Source organism: Astyanax mexicanus, chromosome 11, assembly GCF_023375975.1.
Source record: "Astyanax mexicanus isolate ESR-SI-001 chromosome 11, AstMex3_surface, whole genome shotgun sequence".
In the NCBI taxonomy this organism is placed as follows: domain Eukaryota; kingdom Metazoa; phylum Chordata; class Actinopteri; order Characiformes; family Acestrorhamphidae; genus Astyanax; species Astyanax mexicanus.
In genome coordinates this window covers 47,277,605-47,283,695 of record NC_064418.1, presented here as the reverse complement: position 1 = coordinate 47,283,695, position 6,091 = coordinate 47,277,605, and positions in this window count along the sequence as shown.

Below are 6,091 nucleotides of genomic sequence, written 5' to 3'. Positions count from 1 at the left end.
GAGCTGTTGAGTACTTGCAATGAGTCTCACGAGTGCTCCTTCCTCTTCCACGCCACAATATTGAAGTATTACAACAATATGCTTGAAGTATTGTATTAATTCTTAAAAACACTGTATAGTTTTAAATTAATTATTTATTTAGATTGGTGTCAGACAGTGAATCATTTAATTCTGTGTTTGAATCGGTATGAAATAACGTTGGACTGATCTGACTGGATAAAAAGTGTGATTTTGATTTGAAGTCAATTTTTATTCATACAATATTGTGTTTTTCATACCATAATAGTTTTCTTATTTTCTTTTAAATAGCAATATGTTGCCTTTTTTACAGTATCACAATATATTGAATCAGAATGTACTATTGTATCACTAGGTTCTTTCTAGTACACAGCTCTAGGTACAGATACAGATAATAATAACTATAATATTAATGTTACACTTACTGCTGGACAGGAGGCATGAAATAAACTATGTTTACTGATGTTTTATCCAAAGTCTGATCTGTAGCTTTAAAAAATAAATAAAACATTGTTACTTCCTTGTTTAATCTACCAATTAATCAGAAAATCATTTTTCAGTTTTTTATTTATTTGTGAAAAGAGAAGAAAACTGAGTCACTATGTGTTTATACTGTGTTGAATCTACACAGATTAGATACAGAAGTTTATGTGACTGTCAGACTCTGAATATTTAATAATAATAAGTATAACATTTGCTGAATAAAAATACAGTTAGTGTGAACAGAATACAGGTGTTTCCGTTATTGTGTCCAGCCGAAGCTCTGAAACAGGGCAGGAGACAGCAGGTTCCAGTGGACTGAAGCAGAAATGAAAGGGAATCCTGACTGTTAGAAATTGCAGACCTTAAACTAGAGTAAATGTCCAACACTATTAAAATATGATGTATAAAACAATCTAATTAAACAGCTGGATGGAAATCTGGACCCTGCTGACTTTAACATGGACTGACCTCATATTACTGACAGGTTGATCTACACAGGTGGAGTTTGGGAGGTAAACAGGTGGAGAACTGACTCCCTCTACTGGATTTATGGTGTTAAAACTGCATCTCTGTTCACTTCCTGCTCTCACTGCAGTCCTGTAACATAGCAAAGAGTCTTAACTATCAATACGTAACTAAAAAAACACACAAAAAAATATAAAAAACAACAATAAAAATACATACAACAGTACTGCTTTATTACTTTCTTTTTAAATCCATGTTAGTAATAAAAAATACATGAAAACAATAAAAAATAAATAAATATATTTATAAACAACTCTGGAAAAAATTAAGAGACCACTTCAGTTTCTGATTCAGTTTCTCTGATTTAGCTATTTATAGGTTTATGTTTGAGTAAAATGAACATTATTGTTTTGTTATATAAACTATAGATAACATTTCTCCCAAATTCTAAATAAAAATATTCTCATTTAGAGCATTTATTTGTAGAAAATGAGAAATGGCTGAAATAACAAAAAAAAAAAAAAAACAGAGCTTTCAGACCCCAAATAATAATAATAATAAAAAATTATTATAAAGTTTTAAGGGTTCAGAAATCAATATGTGATGGAATAACCCTGGTTTTCAATCACATTTTTCATGCATCTTGGCATGTTCTCCTCCTCCTCCAGTCTTACACACTGCTTTTGGATAACTTTATGCCACTCCTGGTGCAAAAAATCAATTCAAGCAGTTCAGCTTTTCCTGACAAACTTTAAATAAAGAAAATATAAAAAACAGCCCAATATAAAAGTAAGTACAATACTGACTGCATTCGTTAAAACAAACAAAATAAAAGCATCTTAAGATATTCCTTATTTATTACATCTTTAGATAAGAGATACAAATTCTCATTTTCTGAGAGACTAATTTATATTTCTATATTTATTATATATAAAGAAACACTATTATACAGCAAAACCTTTGGTTACAAAGTTGATAAAACATTTTACAAATGCTATAATTTTGTCCAATAGTTTAATAGTTCATTCATCTTATGTTCTATGATTGGTGAGGGGGAGTGAAAGAAGAGGAGAATTTCACTTAAACAGCAGAGATTCAAATACAAGACTAATAGACTAATAGATGAGAGTTTTGTGGAACTCCATATAACTTCTATCCACCACCAGACAGAGGTGCTTTGAGTGAATCTGACTGAATCTCTTTGACTTTAGGACAGAATCTGATGAGTGATGAAAATTGTATGAATAGAAAATATTTAAAAAAACATTTTATTCAACAGTAAATTTCACAACCTCACAAGCAAAAAAAAAACACACAAAAAAGCATTGTTGAAATAAAAAAAAATATATATATGGCTTTCCCCACAGCATATTTGAAGTTTATCAAATTATCTATTTAATTCAACAATACAAATGCAGATTCAAATACTTAGGCCAGTTTTAAGCTCCATAACCTTTAACACACTTATGGGCTATCTTTGTTGTAATTTCACCAGGTTTTAATAGCCAGGGTAGATTCACACTTCTCTAATAATACTCTCGATTGCTAGAGAAGAGCTCTAAATATAGGTTTGTTTGCTAAAGCTTGTAAACCGCTGCACTGGAACTCGGTTACTGACCAAAGTATTGTGGGTTTGATGACCAAGTTCACTAAGCTGCCACTGTTTTAAGTTATACATTAAGAGCCATAAGAAAATAAAACAGGTTATGAAAGTCTTATGCATGTTACAATATTGTGATAGGTTAAGGTAAAAGGAAATTAAGGTAAGACAGTTTTCCTGCACTAATACATTTCCGGTCAAACTTTATTTTAAGGAACACAAATTAGGCGCTTATTAATGTCTTATTATTTGCTTAATAAAGCCTTAATTAGACATTTGTAAATTATGTATTCACTACTTATTAGGCTTTATTCTGTGCAAGTGTTATTGGTGCTTAATTAGGGGTCTGTGATTGATTAAATATTTATTCAGTTCTTTTTAGTGTGTAATTAGTGATGAACAGAAGCTCATTTTAGAATATGGTACTTTAGTCACATCTTGGTCTATTAGTGATTATTAACCCCTTATTAACTCTTATAATAAACTCCAGCACAGCCATAACCTTACCAAACTCACACTCAGATCAAACTGCTGCCAATTATAATAACACTAATAACATGTAGAATTAGCTAATAGTTAATGCTTAATAATCTGTTTACCAGGGTGCAGACATAACTGTTCACTGTGCCCTATAAGAACTAATACAGCCATTATTAATCATTTCCACATAGCAGACGACTAATTAAGCACCAATAACACTTAGAGTAAACACACAGAGTAAAGCCTAATAAGTAGAGAATAAATCATTTACAAATGTCTAATTAAGGCTTTATTAAGCAAATAATAAGACATTAATAAGCGCCTAATTTGTGTTCCTTAAAATAAAGTGTTACCACATTTCCTTGTAGGCAAAGGAGCAAGAATAACACACTAAAATTCATTTTGGTGAAAAACAAAACAATAATAAAGCAAAGTAAAATTACAAATACAATATTTACAACAAAAATGAAACAATGCTGTATATGATTTAAACGGATAAAGCCATTAAAACATCATAATCTGTAAAATAAATTAAAAAAATCCCTCCATGGTCACACCCTCCGAGATGCCTCATTATACTATTCATATTTTTTACCCTATTCTGCACTACTAGCTAATCTAATCTCACTAGTCTATCTAATCTCAATTGTGGGTTACCACTCAGAAGGTAAATTGTCAAACTAAATCTGTAATATAATACCAGTACCAGTGTAAAATAGAGAGCACAGGATGTAAACGATGGATATTTTCCTCTGAATATTTTTATATAGTTTTAAAGTGAAGTGCTGTTTTAATATGGATCTGTGTATTTGCTCTTCACTCTAATAAACTGCATCTGTTTGGAGAGGCTGTATGTTGATGGTGGAAAATGTTAATCTTAGGCAGAGTTCTGGACCATGCTGTAGACTGGGGATTCTTCATACCTGCAACATTTAAAACATTGAGATTATATATTATTTTCGTGCGGTGGCAAACTCAAAACCAACTATCAGAGAATCCGTGACTAAGGGGTTTTAAGAACGCATACGTCAACATCAACAAAATCAATTCTACTTTCAAATACAGCTCTGGAATAAATGAATAGACCACTTCAGTTTCTGAATCAGTTTCTCTGATTTTGCTATTTATAGGTTTATGTTTGAGTAAAATAAACATTGTTGTTTTATTCAGTAAACTACAGTAAACATTTCACCCAAATTTAAAATAAATATATTGTCATTTAGAGCATTTATTTGCAGAAAATGAGAAATAGGTGAAATAACAAAAAAAAAAAAGATGCAGAGCTTTCAGACCTCAAATAATGCACAGAAAACAAGTTCATATTCATAAAGTTTTAAGAGTTCAGAAATTAGTATTTTGTGGAATAACCCTGGTTTTATTTATAGGTTTCACAGTTGGCATTTTGGCATGTTCTCCTCCACCAGTCTTTCACACTGCTTTTGGATAACTTTATGCCTTTACTCCTGGTGCAAAAATTCAAGCAGTTCAGTTTGGTTTGATGGCTTGTGATCATCTATCTTTCTCTTGTTTATATATTTCAGAGGTTTTTAATTTGGTAAAATCAAAGAAACTCATCATTTTTAAGTAATCTCTTTTTTTTTCAGAGCTGTACATACACCTCTTAAACCGAGTACTACTTTACACATCTTCACTTAAATAGCTTTAAACTCTAACTCTATAAATGATCAGACTGTTCTTCACACCCTTTTTTCACAGATTTGTGCTTCTAGGAAAACTAGTAAACAGTTTTATTTGTCTTTACAGTTCTGGAAACTGCAGTTTATTTTAATAAAAAAAAGAAAAGTATGAAGTCAGCATGAAGCTGAAGGTTCTGCTTTCGAGTTGGTCTATCTGACAGTGTATGTGACATTAATAATCAGATTTCACAGAAAGCAGAGGTGGGTTGTGGGTGTGTAAAAGAGAGAGAGTGGTTTTTAAAGAGAAGGAGAGATAGAGATATATGAGTGATCTGTATTGCTTACCGAGCAGTTCCTGCTCTAGCTTTGTTCACTGTGGCGTACTCAACTTCCTCTTCTTTATTAAAAGCGAGTGTCTGATGAACAGTGGGGCAGAGAGGCTCTTCCTGTGGACGAGACTGTTTGAACTGAATGGTTGAGTACTGAACTTCATCTGAGGATGCAGCTCCTGTGCAGGGCCTGGAGGTCATAGCCAGGTCTGAGACGGTTTCATACACTGGAGCAGAAGCTGGCTGAAAGAGAGAAGAGAAAGAGAGAGAGAGAGTATTAACCCTCTATGGCATAATGTTGCCCTCAGGCTGCAAACCCTCTTATTGTTATTACAACATTCAATACAAACATTTTTTAAACTATAAGGCGCACCCAAAATCCTTTAATCTTGCCAAAAAATGTCAGTGCGCCTTATAATCCGGTGCTCCTTATGTATGAATAATTCTACCCGTCAGGTATTAAGGAGCAGTAAAGCCACGCCGCTGAAGTACAGCATTACAGAAGAGTTTGAGTTTAGTTCTCCAGCACCGAGGCAAGAACAGTATTAGCATTAGCCGCTAACGGCGCTAAGCGCTAGCTCTTTCACAGTTCAGAGGTGATTAGTCTGCGCATTTACCGTGTTGAAACAAGCTGATATCGCCCTGGCTTGGTGGAACACTCAGGGCTCCTCAGTGTATCGCTGTCGAGCAGCATTTACGGTTAGCAGCTAATGCTAATGCTGCTGCACCCAGTCTTAGAGGAAATCTGGTATTCTGAGCTTACTGTAAATAAGCAGAAGTCCTTTACTCTCCCAAATAAACAGTTTTCAGGAGAGAAATCTGCGTAGATTAACATCCAGTGCTCATTTGACTTTAAAAGAATATATATAAAAAAGTTATAAGAATTACAGTTTTGTTTACTTAGCTTAGATATTAGTTACCTCCTACCACCACTGAGCAGCGAGAGCTGCTGAATTAGAAGGAAAACATGGCGACACTCCTGTTCCTTACTAGTGTAGTGTTATAATGCGGTGTATCTTATGTATAAAAAATAAACCAGAAAATAGACGTTCATTGGTAGTGCGCCTTATAATCCGGTC